The following is a 16,632-nucleotide window of genomic DNA, read 5'->3' on the forward strand; positions in this document are numbered from 1 at the left end:
ACATTCTGTCACATCTACAGTGTATTACTGACTGCTTTTCATGTTCTTATTATTTGATTTTTTTCCTGATTTGGGGTTAGATGAGTGTCTGCTGAACACACTGGTTGTGTTAAAAAAGAAAGAAAGAAAGAAAAAGAGAAAGATTTGGGTTTCCCAGGACCACAGATGTGTTAACAAAATAACACCATGTGCTGTTTTTCTCACGTCTGTTTTGACAACCTAGCGGATGGAAATACCAGGAACTGACCCTTTTTTTTTTTTTTTTTTTGTCTTATTGTCTCTCTGATTCTGCACTTATGTACATCATGGCTCTTATTTATTGTGTTTACATATTTGACTGATGAGAAATGGCAGTAAAATCCTGCAGGGATTGATGAGTGAGTGTCGCTGTGTGTTGTTTTCATATCAGCTGCTGTGTATAGCTGTGTTTTAGAGTCCTTGTAATAAAAAAAGATTTTTTTTGTTTAAAAATAAGGTGTTTTTTTTAGTGCTTTCTGTGTGATTTTGTGATATCCCCTGCTCTGCCATGTACACAAGGACAGTAGCGCTCTGAAAAGTACCAAACAAGTCTGAATTCTCTAGAACTTTCTATTTTTATTGTTCCTCATCCTCCTGAAGAATAAGGGTTTTTTTTCTGATCATGTGTAATCCATAATCACTGGTGATGAAACTGGTTCCGTTTTTTTGGCCATCTGTGTTGAGCCACTCATGCGTTTCACATTCATTTTGTGCTTAGTGACTCAGACTGAAAACTCAAACACGCGCACACACACGAGTGTGTGCAAAAACAAACATGCACCATTTGCACAAAGATTCTCCAAAAGAACTGGTTAGAAAATCAAACTAGAATCTAGATGAGAAAAACAAATTTCAAATATTAAATTTTTTTTTTTTACTTTTAATTTTTATAAGACTACTCATCTACACTAACTTACTATCGTGTTATTGTTCTTAAAATCAAAGCTAACCATCAATAAAAAGCAGAGGAGGTACTAAAGTGCTAAAGTATGCAAATTCTTTGCTCAGATAAAAGTGCAATGAATAATGCAATAGTGCAATAAATCATCAGGTAAAAAAGTACATCTTCACATCTTTAGTCAAATTAACGTAGCCTATAATCTCTTTAGATTTACTTTACGTTTACGTAAAGCATGAAACCAAAACACAAAAGTTGTCCACCCTAATTTCAAACCCCAATGATTTCACTTGCTAAAACGCAGTTGTACTATTGACCTCTAGGGGCACTGTGCAGGATATTTGATAGCTACCTAGCTAGAGAGATAGCCTTTTTCTGGAACAACAAGCTGGAAAAGTGGGCGGGGTCACTGTTTTTATAGCGCTCAAGTAAAGTATTGCTGCTGCATTTGATTTATCTGGGAAGTGGGAAGTCAGCGATCAGAATTACGTCATTTTTTTGACCTCTGTGATTTCTAGCTACAAAGTGCTAAAAAAAACATGTACGCCTCCATGTTTGTCTTTTGTTAGCAACAAGCTAGCCAGTTGATCTAAAGTACAACTCGTTTAAAAGTTAGACGTGCTGCTGTGTTTACTGCTCATGCTGTGAGCGGCCATTTTGATTTGACATTCTGAAGGGGCGTTTTCTTTGGGTTTTTTTTCTTGGTCAGTGGTGGCAAATTTACACAAAGTTACGACCTTTAGTTGAATGCAGCAGTTTTGTTGGTTACCTCTTAAATGTTAGCTAGCATGATGATACAAACTAGCTCGATGCTAAGAACTAGCTCACAGTAGTGGCTCACAACTCCAACCGCTTGACGTAAGAGCAGATAGATTACAGCAGTTAGTGCTCATTCTCGCCGTCACAGCTGTTTTTAGGTTTGTTAGGAATTTAGTTCGACTCCTTGATGCTGCTTGATGCTAAAATATCACTTTGTGATGTTAGAAATATATGATAATAAAAAATTTTTGAAAATTGTAGTGATTTCTCTTTTCATAGTAAACGATAGTTGAAAGTATGAGGAGAAAAAAGGACGCCATTTTCTTCATGAAGTTAGTAACGATCAAAGATTCTCTTCATGGAGCAGACAGGAAATTGTCAGTCCTTTAGTCCTTCATGTAAACATCATAAGCTCCACCTACCAGCCCCGATTGAAACCCCGCCTCTCATGCTTCTGGAGTTTTTCTGTCAAAAGCACAACATTTTCCCCCCTTTCCCTTACTTCACATTTATGCTGTGCTACATAATATCTGAGGAGTAACACACAATGGGGTGTGCTGTTTTAGGAAAATAATCCACGCCCAAAGTGTTTTGTTTCTCTTACACCAAAGCAATTTGCTGACAATTTCCTTGTCTAATTTATCAAAGAACGACGCGTTGTACTTTTTATCCGTTTATAGTTATGTTTGATGTTGTGGAATGTCCATGAAACAAGTTCACTTACGTTATAGCAGCTATAACAAGACAAAAAAAAACGCAGCTTGCCATGGTACCGAGAAAGCCGCAAAGTACCTGACACTGGAGACTCCTTCCCTAAATGTTAATAAACGTCTCCTTACCGAAAACTTCAACATATCAATGAGTTTTTAAAATCCGGTTACGTGGAGTGTCTGCTGTATAACTCCCTGTGAATGAGCTGTTACCATAGAAACGATGTATTAGCGTCTTAGAGATAACAGGCACATTATAAAAATATACATAAGCCTTTTTCATCTGAATTGATAATATTTAGAATGTATGCTTCCACCTTTATACATCTAAACCACTCAGAGACGTCATGTTCGGTCTTCTTGTTCTCCCTGGTTGTTGTTTTTTTTATTCCGGCGTCACCTTGACAAACTTTTTGTCTATCACAGATTACACTCCTGCACCCAAACACACTTTCACATTTGTTGTGTGAGTTCAAGTCAACATGAAAAATGTAAATTACGATCTGAAAGATGGGTCACGCAAGAGCAGATCTGTGACTCTGAAAGCTAACCGAGGTGAAGTCCCAGTGTTCTGTTACGGTCGAAGTCAAAGTACCTGATGCTTTTGAGGATTTTTTTTTAATGAAAACATGTACAGAAAAGTCAACATGTGAAAACTCACTTGATTAAAGTGTGTGGTTTTTCGACATGTTGTCTTTCATACAGTTTTCACATATAACGCATGTTTTTTTTTTTAACGTGATCGGTTTTTATCACCCAGTTCACGAATCATTAAAATGAATCATTTTCAACATGATTCATTTTAACATGAGCCGACTGCCCACTTAACACTTCAGACGTTTGTTTTAACATTTCACCATGTTTTCATATGATTAATTTTTTTTACATGTGATTTTCTTTCACGATTATTCATTTATTTTTACGTAAGATCTTTTCACATGATTAATTTTTTTACATGGGATTTTTTGTTCACGATTCATTTATAGTCAAATGTGATTTTTTTTCTCTACATGATTCATTTATTTTCATGTTAATTTTTCCACATGATTAATTTTTGTGTTTTTTTTCCACAATTCTTTTTCTTTAAAAAGGTTTCCCCCATGTGCTTCATTTGTTTTTTTTTTTTAAAGATTCATTTATTTTCATGTTACTTTTTCCACGTGGCTCATTTTTTAACATGATTTTTTTTATGATTCTTTTATTTTAACGTGATTCATTTTTCATGAGATTTCACATGTGGTAAACATTTTCGGATGTGATTTTCTCACATGATACATTTAGCTTTACATATCATCCCATATTGTTCACGTGATATCACGTGTTAACTTGAGCTCACGTGAGCATTTTCAGGGCATAACAGATCGAAATGCACCTTCGTGTGCTTTCACACTTGATCACTTCATTCCTAAACTCACATCTCTGTTTGTCATTGCTTTCAGAGTTTTAACCAAAGTTAGTAAAACAGTTGTAAAATGTCAAAGTCTTGATCCTCACACACACACACACACACACACACACACACACACACACAGACAGGTTCCAAATGAACCCCTGAGCTTTTGAAACACAATGGGTGAATGCATCACGGTCATCCTGAGCCGTATGAAACACACTCTGCATGTCAGTGGTCGCTCTGCGGGGTCGTGTTTCACACACACAGGGGGGAAATGCGTGAGAGTCGACCCATTGAGAAGCAAAACTCACACTCGAGCACAATGGAGGCCGGCACCTGGCCTGGTCCACTCACTGAGCCGCAGTAATGGCCTGTAATGTGGAGTGTGAAAGATTAGCATGTCTGAGAGTGTTAAGTGCCCTGTCAGATTCGGACTCCCTCAGGAGTGCTGGGAGAGAGGTGGAGAAGAAGCGAGGGGGCGGAGTTTAAAAGTCTGAATCCAATAGCAGGCTTTATTCATCAAAATAAATACAAAATGTGCTGGTTCTATTGATTGTTTTTTATAACTACTTAGCATTAAATAAATAATTCATTACTTAAGCATTGTGTTTCTGTGGAATATTTATCTGTGCAACATTTCCGACATGGGAAAGTCTTAAGGTCAGACGAGGTCACGCTTAAGCTGCGTAGGAGAGCGAGAGAAAAAAGTGAGACTGGTGACAGAACAAAAACTTTAACTATATATGGATAAAAAGTATGATGTCATTTATTAATGAATTAAATTGTAACTGTTGGCAAATTGCTGTGGTATAAGAGGAATAAAGCACTCGTTGTGGTGCTGTTATAGAAAAATAATCAACTCTGCTTCATCACACCACTCTAACAGCATGACACAGTGTCTTTAATTTTTCTTTTTTTATTAAAGAATTTCTGCTGCTTTTCTTTTTAATTTTTTCCCTCTTCCTTTTCTTTCTTTCCATGTTCCATAAAAAAACATAACTATATATAGATAACAAAACTCTTATTGTCCTCTGAAAAGCGAGAGTGTGGTGTTGGGGAGGTAAAGTCAGTTATAGTTCAATGATATTATATAAATTTCTCAATGTTAAAATTAAGAAAATATGATTAAAAGTTGTAAGTTTTCAGCTTATGTCATTTTTTTTATATTCCTTATGACATCAAAATATAATCTGACTGTTCTCATGATACAGTAAAATTTTTACATTCAGATCCAGAAATGAGCAAACTTGAAAAAAATGAATGAGGAAAATGGAAAGATTTGCTGTATTAATCAAATCTATAGTCAATACACAGCAGTTAACATTTTCCTTAAGTGGAGGAAATTTAGAAAAAAAGCATTTGTCTATAAATCAGTGTGAAAGTATCACTATTATTCGATGCTATTATTGCCAGTTCCATCAGATTAAAGGTCCAGAGCTCAACTCCACATAAAATAAACCTAATTTAACCCTCCGCTGTCCATTTTTGACATTTCCTAACTATTAAAACATGATATTGACTCAATCCGTAGCCTTAATGTAATATTTGCTTTCAAATATTGAATTTCAGCCAATAAGACCTGATGATGAAAAGATTTATCAGTCTATCTACTGTTTTTTTTGCTCTCCTGAGGTCCACACACACATGGAGAAGATTTGCCCTCACTGCTGTGGTGTGGTCTGCGTGTGTTTTTCCACTTACGCGCCGGGGAAGGGTTAGAGGCTAAAGCTATTGACATCCACAGTGCAGGAAACAGCCCATGTCAGGGGCCATTAGTGGCCAGTCCCAGTTCCTGCGACCCTGACAGGCGGAGAACCCACACCTCCCCCCTCTCACCCCACCACAACCCCGCCGTGGCCTTCAGACCTCTGCATGTTTACCCAAAAGGATTGAGGGTAATGAGGGCAGGCAAAGAGGCGAAGCTGAGATTATTTACAAATGTTGACCAGTTTGTTGGTGGCGCGACGTCCACTTCGAAGCAACCCAATTGCTACAGCATTAACACACAATTTAACAAGAACAGTGCAACAAATACAACAAACTTGGCCTCACCCAAAAGATTACAGTAACATAAATCACACACACACACACAGGATTTATCCCCCTCCCCAGGAGGTTTGTTATGCGATTAATGTGTGTGTTATGTGTTATTTTAGCGGAAGTATCTGTTAGGGAGAGCACTTCCTGTTGCAAAACCCACTGGGACAGCAGCTCTAGCTGTGAAAACACTTTAGCGGTCTGATTTAAGCTCATTTCCAATCTCTCACCACATAACAACACCACCACACCACCACCACCACACCACCACAACCACAGTGAAACCAGGATAACAGCTAGCAACACATGAACAACGCAAGCTACAAACTGAGTTGCACATACAGTGAAATTGAAAAGCCTTCTATTTTGCAAAAAAAAAGTAAATAATGAAAAAAAAGTTCATTACAAATCCATAATCATATGAGCAGCCCAGCCTTGTGCTGTTAAACTGGCAAGTCGAATTTTTGTCTAATAGCAGTGCTGATAGTTCACAAAATGGCGGCATCCACTGTAGTTAGTCTATGCTATGTGTAATTACAGTGTAATTTCAGTTGTAAGTCTTTTATAAGAAAGTTAACAACACATCAGAGGGAAATGTTGATGTTCCAATCAGGTTTGTCTCATTTCCATTGTCAGCTGTTTGTATAAAAGACATGCTAGCTAACAAAATCATTAGCCTTGATAATTAGCTAGTGTATGCTTATATAGTGTTTATATTTCCCACTTGCTTAGGGTGTTAAAAATACAAACTCCACTGTTGACGTGATAGAATAGAGCTTGTTTATTATCAGTTAACTAGCTATGGTAGTTAAAGTTAGCGGAGTTATCATGTTAATCGGGAAGCCTTTCTCCAAATGACATGTCCATGCTAATAAATCTGTAAGAACGTTTGCTAGGCTATATATAAGTTAATTTATTATCTACATAGATTAAAATAAACTGCAGGATCTTTATTCGTCAATTGAAAGACGAGCAAAGCATTTCACTTGGACCAGGTGTTGAAATTGACCAAAAAATCAGTAGTTTCATCTTCACAGCAATTACTCATAGGACATTTTTAGTTGTTTTTACAACACAACTTAATTTAACAACACAGCACACAGCCACAAAGTCTGGCTACACTTATTAACCACAATACATCTCGCATGTTTTCTCATCTTTTGTTCGTATGTTTTTTTTACACACTGTTTACTTTTTGTAGCGCCAAGACTTCCTTTATTTCTTTCACATTATATAGCCTATCTTTTTGCAATCTATGCAATTTCCCCTAAAAACACACACGTCTTATTCAGACTAGTTCCATTGCCTTGCAACTTGCAAGCATGGGTGTTATTGAAACCCCCTAATTTTTCGCTTGTAAAGTGATTTCATTTCTGTGTGAGTCAGTAATAGAGAGTGTGTGTATGTGTGTGAGTGATATGGCAGTTTGCCCTGATTTACGTCCCTCAGTGACAAAAGCTGAGAAAGTGACGGTTTTATTGCCGGGGTAACGTGTGTGTTTTGTTGCTGGGAAACCAGCCCATTTGGTTGAAGGTAAAAGTGAACAGCGAGGGGGAATCCGGCAATAAAACGATTAAAACCTACAACAAGTCTGTAGTTAAAAAACTTTAAGAAACTCAGATCTGAAAAACGTGATGTATAAGTAAATGGTTAACTCCTCTTGGATGGCCAAATCTGATCTCTCTCTCTCTCTCTCTCTCTCTCTCTCAGTTCAATTCATCAGTGCTTTATTGGCATGAATGTTATAAAGCACAATCTCTCTCTCTCTCTCACTATATATATATATATATATATATATATATATATATATGTATATATATATTTATGTGTGTGTGTGTTTAGGTCTAATTTGTTAGAAGAGTCTTAAATTTTTCAATTTTTCTGTGTAACAAAATCTTGACAGCACTTTGGCATAAAATAAACTCATATGAAGTCAGTTTGTGATGTCAGTAAATGAATTCCACAAATTTGGACCAATCACGTCCGAGATTAGAGGTGATTACTTACGATTTCAGCCACAGAATCTGTGTGTTAAGCTAGCAAGCTAACATACCTGAAGTTAGTTGTATTTTGAAGTTATTGTTGTACAATAATTAGCTTAATTACCTAGTGTTATTAAATCACTGAAATATGACAATCTGTGAAAAATACAGGCCAGTTTACTAGCACTCAGCTAGCTACCTAGCTAAAGTTAGCAATGAACATAAGTATTATTGGTTAAAAGTTTGTTTAGTAAGGTTTCACTCAAGGTTTGCAAGTTGAAACTGAAACAAGTTATGATGCAATGTTGGAGTTTCCCAAAATGGCAGCCTTGACGTTGATGCTAATGTCAGTGAATAAATTTTACCAATTTGGACCAATCATGTCCAATATTAGATGTAATTTTCAGCCACACAACCTGTGTGTTAAGCTTGCTAGCTAATGTACCTGAAGTAAATTATGTACAACATCATGATTTATTTGGTACTATTGTATTTTGACTAAATAGATTAATCTGCTAGCTATGTATGACTCTGAAAATCAAGATCTTGAATGTCTATCTGTGACAAATACAGGCTAGTTTACTAGCACTCAGCTAGAAGCCTAGCTAATTTAGGTAATGTTAGCAATGAACGTTGATATTATTGTTTAAAGGTTTGTTTAGGAAGAATTCACTCTTGTGGTGTAAACTTGCAAGTTGAAATTGTCTGATGCAATGTTGATGTTATACAAAATGGCAGCCCCTGTTAAAGTTGCTCAATGCTAAATGTAATTATAGTGTAATTTTAGTTGAACAAAGTCTTTTATCTATCATTTACCAGCATATCTGAGGAAAATGTTAATGTTTTAGTGTCATTCGTCCTTTTTGTTGTATAAAAGACGAATGACATGTTTGTATAAAAGAAGTGCTAGCTAATGAAATCATTAGTTTGGATAATTAGCTAGTGTATCTCAGTGTTCATGTTTCCCAGTTCACATTCTTATGTCAAAAGCACAACATCCTTTTGAACGCACCTCATTTTGTCTTGTAACAAATGTGAGCTAGTTTACTACCAGGTAACTAGCTGGCTAGCTATGGTCATTAAAGTTAGCAATATCAGGCTAATTGGGATAGCAGTCGGAAATGGAGACTTTTTTTCCCCCTGAGCAAGTGTTTATGCTCAGAAATCTGTATGTGCAATTTCAAAGAAATATAAATTACTTTATTGTTTTACATCAAATATTATTATGGTTTAAAATTACATGGTAAAGCGGCATCATTCATGATGTTTATTCACAAAGTAAACGATAAACAAGAAAAGAAATTCTCTTGGACAAGGTCTTAATGTAAATTAAAATGTATATTAATAATATAATATAATGTCAAGCTGCTACATTGTTTTTACTCACTACTACATTATTTTTACCCGATACTCCTTTATTTCTTACACACTATGACTTTATTTCACTTATTACTGGATTTTTGCACATTACTATATTATTTTTTTACTCATTACTACTGCATTTTTATTCACTATTAGTGCATTTGTAAACACTACGTCATTTTTGTCATTTTTTATCACTACTACTTTATTTGTTCTCAAAACTACTTTATTTCTTATTCGCTTAGTCTTATCTTTTCCAGAAAGTCATCAGACCACCTGCGTATCAGTGACGACAGACTGTTTGTGAACAAAGTGTTTGTGCCAAGTCGCTCGAGTAGCTTGGGGAAGTGTCCATTACCGTCTCCTTTAGGGAATTTAAAACATTTACTGGAAATTTATTTCAAGAAGAGAGAGAGAGAGAGAGAGAGAGAGAGAGAGTGAGTGAGAGAGAGAGAGAGAGAGAGAGTGAGAGAGAGACATAATTTACGTCTTATCTTCTCCGATACAAGTCACACCCTGCATATTTACACTTGTCGCAGATCTTCAACCATTCCGGCAGCTCTTTAACTCTGATTAGCCCTCGTTTGGGCTCGAGATAAAAAAGCGGCGGTTGGCTTTCCTTTGCTTTGGCACTCCAGCAATCTGAGAGGTTCTGCCACAGGCCAGGCCTTTAGGCTCTGCTGAGCAGCTTTGTCCAGATTAGACATATCAGACGCTGTAGTCAGAACTTTGGGCTGGACGTGAGAAATCTGATCTGGTTGGTGTGTGTTTGGAGAGGGTTAAGTTTTAGGGTTCGCAGCAGCTGGACTTTTATGTATGAAAAACGTGATGAATGATGGGATTAGGTGGGTGGGTGTGTGTGTGTGTGTGTGTGTGTGTGCGTGTGCATGTGCGTGTGCATGCTCTAATTTAAGGCTAAAACAAAATCATTGCTTAGTTTTTAGAAAATTGTTGATTTCGTTCATTTGAAACATTACAAAATTTCAGAAACTTCTCAGTATAATCTAAATATTGTGATAATGTTCCAATTGATGAGGTCCATGGTATTTATTATACAAGAAATCAGCTTGTATAAAAGCAAGAATGCTGAAGAGTGCTAAAGTTTGTACACCCTTTAAAAAAAAACAAAAGAAAACAAAAATTTATACCAACAAGACCTTCAGTGCAACAAGTAACAAAAAAAAAAGGGGGGGGGGGGGGGGGGGGGTGCAAACTTTTGCACACAACTGTATACACACAGATGTACTCAGTTAAAGAAAACACACACACACACACACACACAGAGTTTGCTGACAGATAGGCAGGTGCTTGGGCACCTGTTGTCATGCCAGTGGTCTTCCTTACACCTGCAGTTTCCCTCATGCCCCACTCACTTCCTCTGACACACACACACACACACACATACTCACATGCACAGAGTGACAAAAACAAGACACATTTCCTTCTCGTTCATGCTTTTATTCTCACACAGCACTCTAAAGTATTTCCTTTTTGACATCCTCACAAACACACAAACACACACCAACTTTTCCCTAATCTCTAAAACATTAGTTAGTATGAGAATCTAGCTTGCATGCTAACAGCTAGCTGTCATGAAACAAACTAGCTAGATGAATAATGAATAAAAGTCAAGTCTGAAGAGAAAGAAAAGAAAGAAATTTGTAAATTATGTAGAATAAACAGTTTTCTACATGCTTCTGTTGCACAGTCCTCAAGCTGACTGCTAAGTAAACTAGCTAACAATTATGTCTTGATTTACATCATAAATAGTAATTTGTGACTTTTTAACAGCAACTAAACCTTATAGACCAAGATCACTAGCAATAAGGACAAAGATTATGTTCATAGCTAACATTAGGTGCGTTAATTAGCTAGCTAGCTTAGATTTGAGGCTCTAAAAGCTGTGGATCTCATTTGTGTCTGTCACCACAGCTGAGGATCAGAGCTCGCTGAAATTTCCTCAGCAGCTGTTCCACCGACTTTCTAAACTTTCTCTCTCTTTGGATGAAGGTGTAAAAGCAGCCACTTTTAATCCAGCTAACGTGTAATTAACCCAGTGCTATTGCTAACAAGCTCGACGCGGCGGCTAGTCAGAGGGATGTGACAACTTGTAACACCTGCTGATGCACTTCACACTCACTGTCCACTCGTTTTTTTACGGTTTAGCTAGACACTTTTCAACAGTGTGAAATCAATAACACACACACACACACACACACACACACTCTCCATCAAACATTTCATCGGTTTTAAAGGAAAAATCCACCCTGAAAGTCGTCCAAGAATTATTTTGTAGTTTGATGACTAACTTCTTTCATCAGATTGTTTCCTTTATTACCCACAATGCCTTTCGACTACCTGCTGATAGCGGTGCCATTGGGATTTATGTCAGCGGGACAAAACTCATAACTCTGAAAAAAAAAACAGAATTCCTACTGGTGAACTCGGAATGGCCTCCTCAAATCAACATGGCTGCTCAGTGCATTAACAGAAAACAAAGTAGCACTTCATAACTTAAAATAAGCTTTACTGTATATACAAGTGTTTGCTTTCGATCAATCAATGTACAGACGTATTCACTTTTTAACTCTATAACACTGACTGTAGAGTTTGCTGTCTTGAGTTAGCTGCCTAGCTTATTGCTAACAAAAGACGAACATGGACGTGTCCATGGTTTTTTTCTACTTTGTAGTTTGAACACATGGAGGCAGAAAATGACACAATTCCAAGTTCCAATGTCCCAAACATTAGCTTTTGCATTATCTCTTCTTAAAGAGAGCGATGCGGCAGCACTTTACTCCTTTAGTCCAGCTGGCTCTCACACATCCTCATCTGTACACTGTGCTCAAACAGATAAGCATCCAAAGCTTCAACTTTCATGCTAATCCCAGTGTCAACACCATCATGCTCATCATCTCGTACACTGCTAACTAGCCTAGCCGAGTCCAGCATTTGCACTTCTGCTATTTCTACGCTGGATTTCTCATTAATACAATGTTAAATGTAGCTGGAAAATTAAAAGTGAGTGGAAAAGAAGTTGTTGCTCTTTTGTTTTTAGAAGCTAACATGACCATCATCCCTCATGTTTGGGATCGTTGACACGCAATAACATGCAAACACAAACACACACATGCGAGCGAGCCTTTCTCGACGCTCAGCTGCGAGAGCCACACAATGGACCCCGAGGCCTGTTTAGTGACGGATCTCATGGGTTGAAGTGCTGAGTGAAACACCCAAATCTAGTTTCCCACAGCCTCGGACAACACAATCCCAGCAGGAAGCCGAAGAAATAGAACCTGGAAGTTTACTTAGAGCCTTTTTTTTTTTCCTCGTGCGCCTTGTTTTGTTGGGCTTCCTGCTTTTCGGATGCTGAGCAAAGAGGAAGACAGGGCTGGGTCCAAACATTGAAGGTGGAGTGAGTAGAAGGAAGGATAGAGGGATAGAAAAGAGGAGAGAGCGATGAGAGACACCGCTGCCCCCACGTTTTCCCCCCGAACCAGCTGTTCTGTTGGCACGAACAGTCGAAGGATGCTCATTGTTGTGGCGATTCCTGTGGGGGTTTTTTTTGGGTCTCTGAAAAAAAAAAAAAAACAACCGATGGCTTATTCTGCAGAGAGGGATCTCAGCGAAGGCATTGTGCGTTTGTGTTTATGAATCACGGTGGAAACTGTTTAGTATGCGACTCTAGTCTTGGACCCACTGACCTGCAGGGTTTAAAGTTTTCTCTACACCTGATTGAGCTGATCAGCTAATTATGAGTGTGTTTACATGGACAAGTAACTGCAAGAATCAGTATTTGGCAATGATCTGAATAACTAAACACTTTAATAAGAGCAACAGTGACATGAGTCAGTCGGTTTCATAGCGCACTGATTTACCAAGTGGAAGAGTCATTTTATTTATTTTATCACCCAAGTAGCTTAGCTGAACTTAAACCACATCTTAAACCACATCTGTCTTGATGTGTAGATTCTTGGAATTTTGCAATGAAATTATCAACGTAATTCTCAGTCTGAAATTCAAACATAAACACACCCGGCTTCATAGTGAAAGTAGTAGCGCACATGATAAAACCACTTAGAAACCATAAATATGGCTTTGTACTGCAATTGCTACAAACAGTTTGGCACGCAAGTCTCCATCAGTGAACAGCTGAACTTCAACAAAATAGACTTCATGTTAAGACTATAATGAATTCAGAAATAACTCTGATGCTTATATTCATAGGTTGCTCATAAGCTCGTAAGTTCCTGGTTACCACAATTGCACTATTTGACCATGTAGTACACAATTACAGAAGAGATTTATTTATAATGGCGCTATCCTTTATCACCCAGATGAGGATGAGTTCCCTTCTGAGTCTGGTTCTTCTCAAGGTTTCTTCCTCATGACGTCTCAGGGAGTTTTCCTTGAAATCGCCGCCTCCGGCTTCTTCCATTGTTAAAAGCGCTATACAAATAAAATGCTGTTGAATTCTGGATTCTGATAAACCAGATTACGCTGATTAATTTTCTATAACAGCAGCTCTGACAATAGTTCCAGCTGCAAGACAAATCACAGGTTTAAAGGCTAATAATGCTCTCATTCTAATACGTTATCGTTTTTATAGTAACAGCTCATTCACAGGGACTTGTACAGCACATGCTCCACATAAATATATTTTAAAAAATCATTGTTATGATGAAGTTTCCTGTAAGGAGACGTCTATTTTAAAACATGAATGGAAGGAGTCTCCAGCGTCAGAGGTACAGCTGTAACTTTTCCGATCTTCAGTACAAAGGAATTTACGCTTGACAAGTTGTGTACAGATGATTAATTTAAAAAGAGAGAAAAAAAAGAGAGTATGGGGAGGAAACGTTTATAGCTGCTAAGTAACGTGAGTAAAAACAGGAACTAATTTGTTTCCTGGACGTCCCACAACATTATATAAAGATATTTCATTCTTTAAATAATAAATAAAAATAGCAATCGTTGGCAAACTGCTGTGGTGTAAGAGGAACAAAACACTTAAGGGTGATAACAGTGACTTTGCTTTGTGTCCGGACGCATCACACCACCCTGTCGTTGATTATTTTCTTTATTTTTATATAATTTTTTTTAATCAGCAAGCACAACACACACTTGTGGCTTAACAGTTGTTTACACCTGTGTTTAAGCAAATTCCTATTTTAAAGAGTTTGATGCGTCAATCATGCAATTCAGAAAATATGCATATTGAGAATTTTGTGTAAGATTTAGGCTTGTAGTTTGTTGTGTATCTGACCGCTCTTCCATACACACACTCGTATACACACACACACACACACACACACCTCCACAAGACAAGCAACTCAACTAAAATGCGTTTCACCCACACCTGAGCTGGCTTCTGGGACACACAGTGGAGCTGCTCCACCTGGAATCCACCTGAAGTGTGTGTGTGTGTGTGTGTGTGTGTGTGTGCAGGAAAAGACGTGTGTTGGTTTGTCAGGAAGTGTTTGATGTGTCTCTCACCTGAGGAAAGGTACAGGGTCAAAAAGTCATTCAGCCTCAGAGGTGGAATAAAGTTTCTACACGGCCTTTTCATCTGGTGTCACAAATTATGTCAAAATACAGCAATGTAACACGACGTTAATAAAGACTGACATTCACACACTTTTAACCCCTTAAACACCGGGAATGTTGTTCAGTGATTCATCTTAAAGCATTTGATTCGGTAATTACTAAGAATTATTAAGGAATTACAGTGAAAATATAATTTCATGACATGAAAAAAGAAGAATGTAGATGGAAATATCAAAATTTTCTTTTTAATGTTTTAAAATCAGGGTCAAATCATGTGTGTAAAGATAGATAGATAGATAGATAGATAGTTGTCACAGCACTACAAGGCATGTCAAATTACAACAACAACGTACAATCAGATGCATGTTTTATTTATTTATTTATTTATTTCTGTTCTGATCTGTTACTATTCATAAATTAAGATTACGTACTAGATTATCAGCAGTGTAATTTCTGTTTAAAGTAAGGAATAAAACACTCCATGTTGTGCTGTTAGAGGAAAATCATCAATCACAGGGTTGTTGTGGTGAAGCGAAGTTACTGTTACAACCCTGACGTTGATTATTTTCCTATGACATCACACCCCGAAGTGTTTTACCAGCACAATCTAAAAACGATTACACTTTTTAAAAATCATTTTATAGTTACGTTTAATGTTATAACTTACATGATAGCAGCTATAAACAGTCGTTTCCTCACCAAACTCTCTTTTTTTCAGCATATGATGTGTCTCACACAAAAGTTAATGGATAAACTGGGAAAATGGTCCTGCTTAGAAAGGTGTCCATTCTCTGAGATCGTTTGTACATTAGAACTGACCTTCGAACCAGATGTTCTCCTCCCAGCCTCTGTTTAAGCTAATGACATAGACCTGTGTGCAATAATGTTAGTCTTAGATAGTTAATAACCGCTAATAGAGCTAGCTACCTCATGTGGTTTAGCACTTTTAGGTTCCTGGATTGATCCTGGACTGATGTGCAACTAATCTCCTAATCGCTACAATTTTAATTTATTTTATTTTGGGCTAAACATCTAAAACAAGTGGAAAGGTTTTTGATAACTCACTCTACAAACCAATAAATCACTGAGTAAAAACTAATCCCACCCATTGAGGTTGATTGACAGATACCATGAAATAAAACATGAAATATATAAACACCAATAAATAAAGAAGTATGTACATTTCAGTGCACAAGTTTGCACGGTTTGTAAAGGAAAAAAGGAACACGCACAGTGCGTGTACTTTACACTTTATTTACAAAAAAATAACAGAAATTAAAAATTAAAAATTGAAATTAAAAATTAAATGTGGGTACATCCTCTGACAAGACAACAATCCAGATCTTAAGGCAAAAATTTATGACGTGTTCAAACATGATTTGATGAAGGCAGTGCATCAGTTATGAACTAAAATGATTTAAATTTATTATGAATATCTAAACATACACAGTAAGAGATTTTTTTTGTCATGATGAAGGACTATTTGTGAAACCTAACACACTAAATACCTTGTTCCTGTAGATATACTTTTTCTTGTTGACATTTTGACCTACAGGCGTGCGAACTTTTGCACTTGACTGTACATTTCAGGATTCACTCTATTTATAGAGCATGTACTACGACACTAGACGTGCAACAACAGGAAATGCTTCTTCCTATCTGTTTTTGGGAAGTCTGAAGAGCGTGGTGACCTACCAGTACTGTAAACACACTGTACACACACACTGCACACACTGTACACACACACACACACACTGTACACACACGCACTCACGCACGCAAACATTAATCAATGCATGTGAACCAGACCAGCGTTCTAACCCAAACATCATCTCACGCACTTATTCCACTCACTAAAAATACAACAATAGCACAATGATTCTGTGATATAATGATTTCCTTCCAAGACGGTTTCCTGGTCAGCAGCTC

General features: G+C 37.2%; 1 protein-coding gene across 1 annotated transcript in view; it reads left to right on the plus strand.

The window, feature by feature from the left end:
- Positions 1-474, plus strand: part of cxcr4a (chemokine (C-X-C motif) receptor 4a) — a 2,322-nt gene extending 1,848 nt beyond the window's left edge. Inside the window, exon 2 of the mRNA XM_026933133.3 lies at positions 1-474. This exon is cut by the window's left edge and continues 1,592 nt beyond it. The gene's annotated coding sequence lies outside the window, so the exon portion shown is untranslated.
- Positions 475-16,632: the final 16,158 nt, after the last annotated feature.

The sequence above is a fragment of the Pangasianodon hypophthalmus genome, chromosome 2 (genome assembly GCF_027358585.1).
Source record: "Pangasianodon hypophthalmus isolate fPanHyp1 chromosome 2, fPanHyp1.pri, whole genome shotgun sequence".
Taxonomy (NCBI): Eukaryota; Metazoa; Chordata; class Actinopteri; order Siluriformes; family Pangasiidae; genus Pangasianodon; species Pangasianodon hypophthalmus.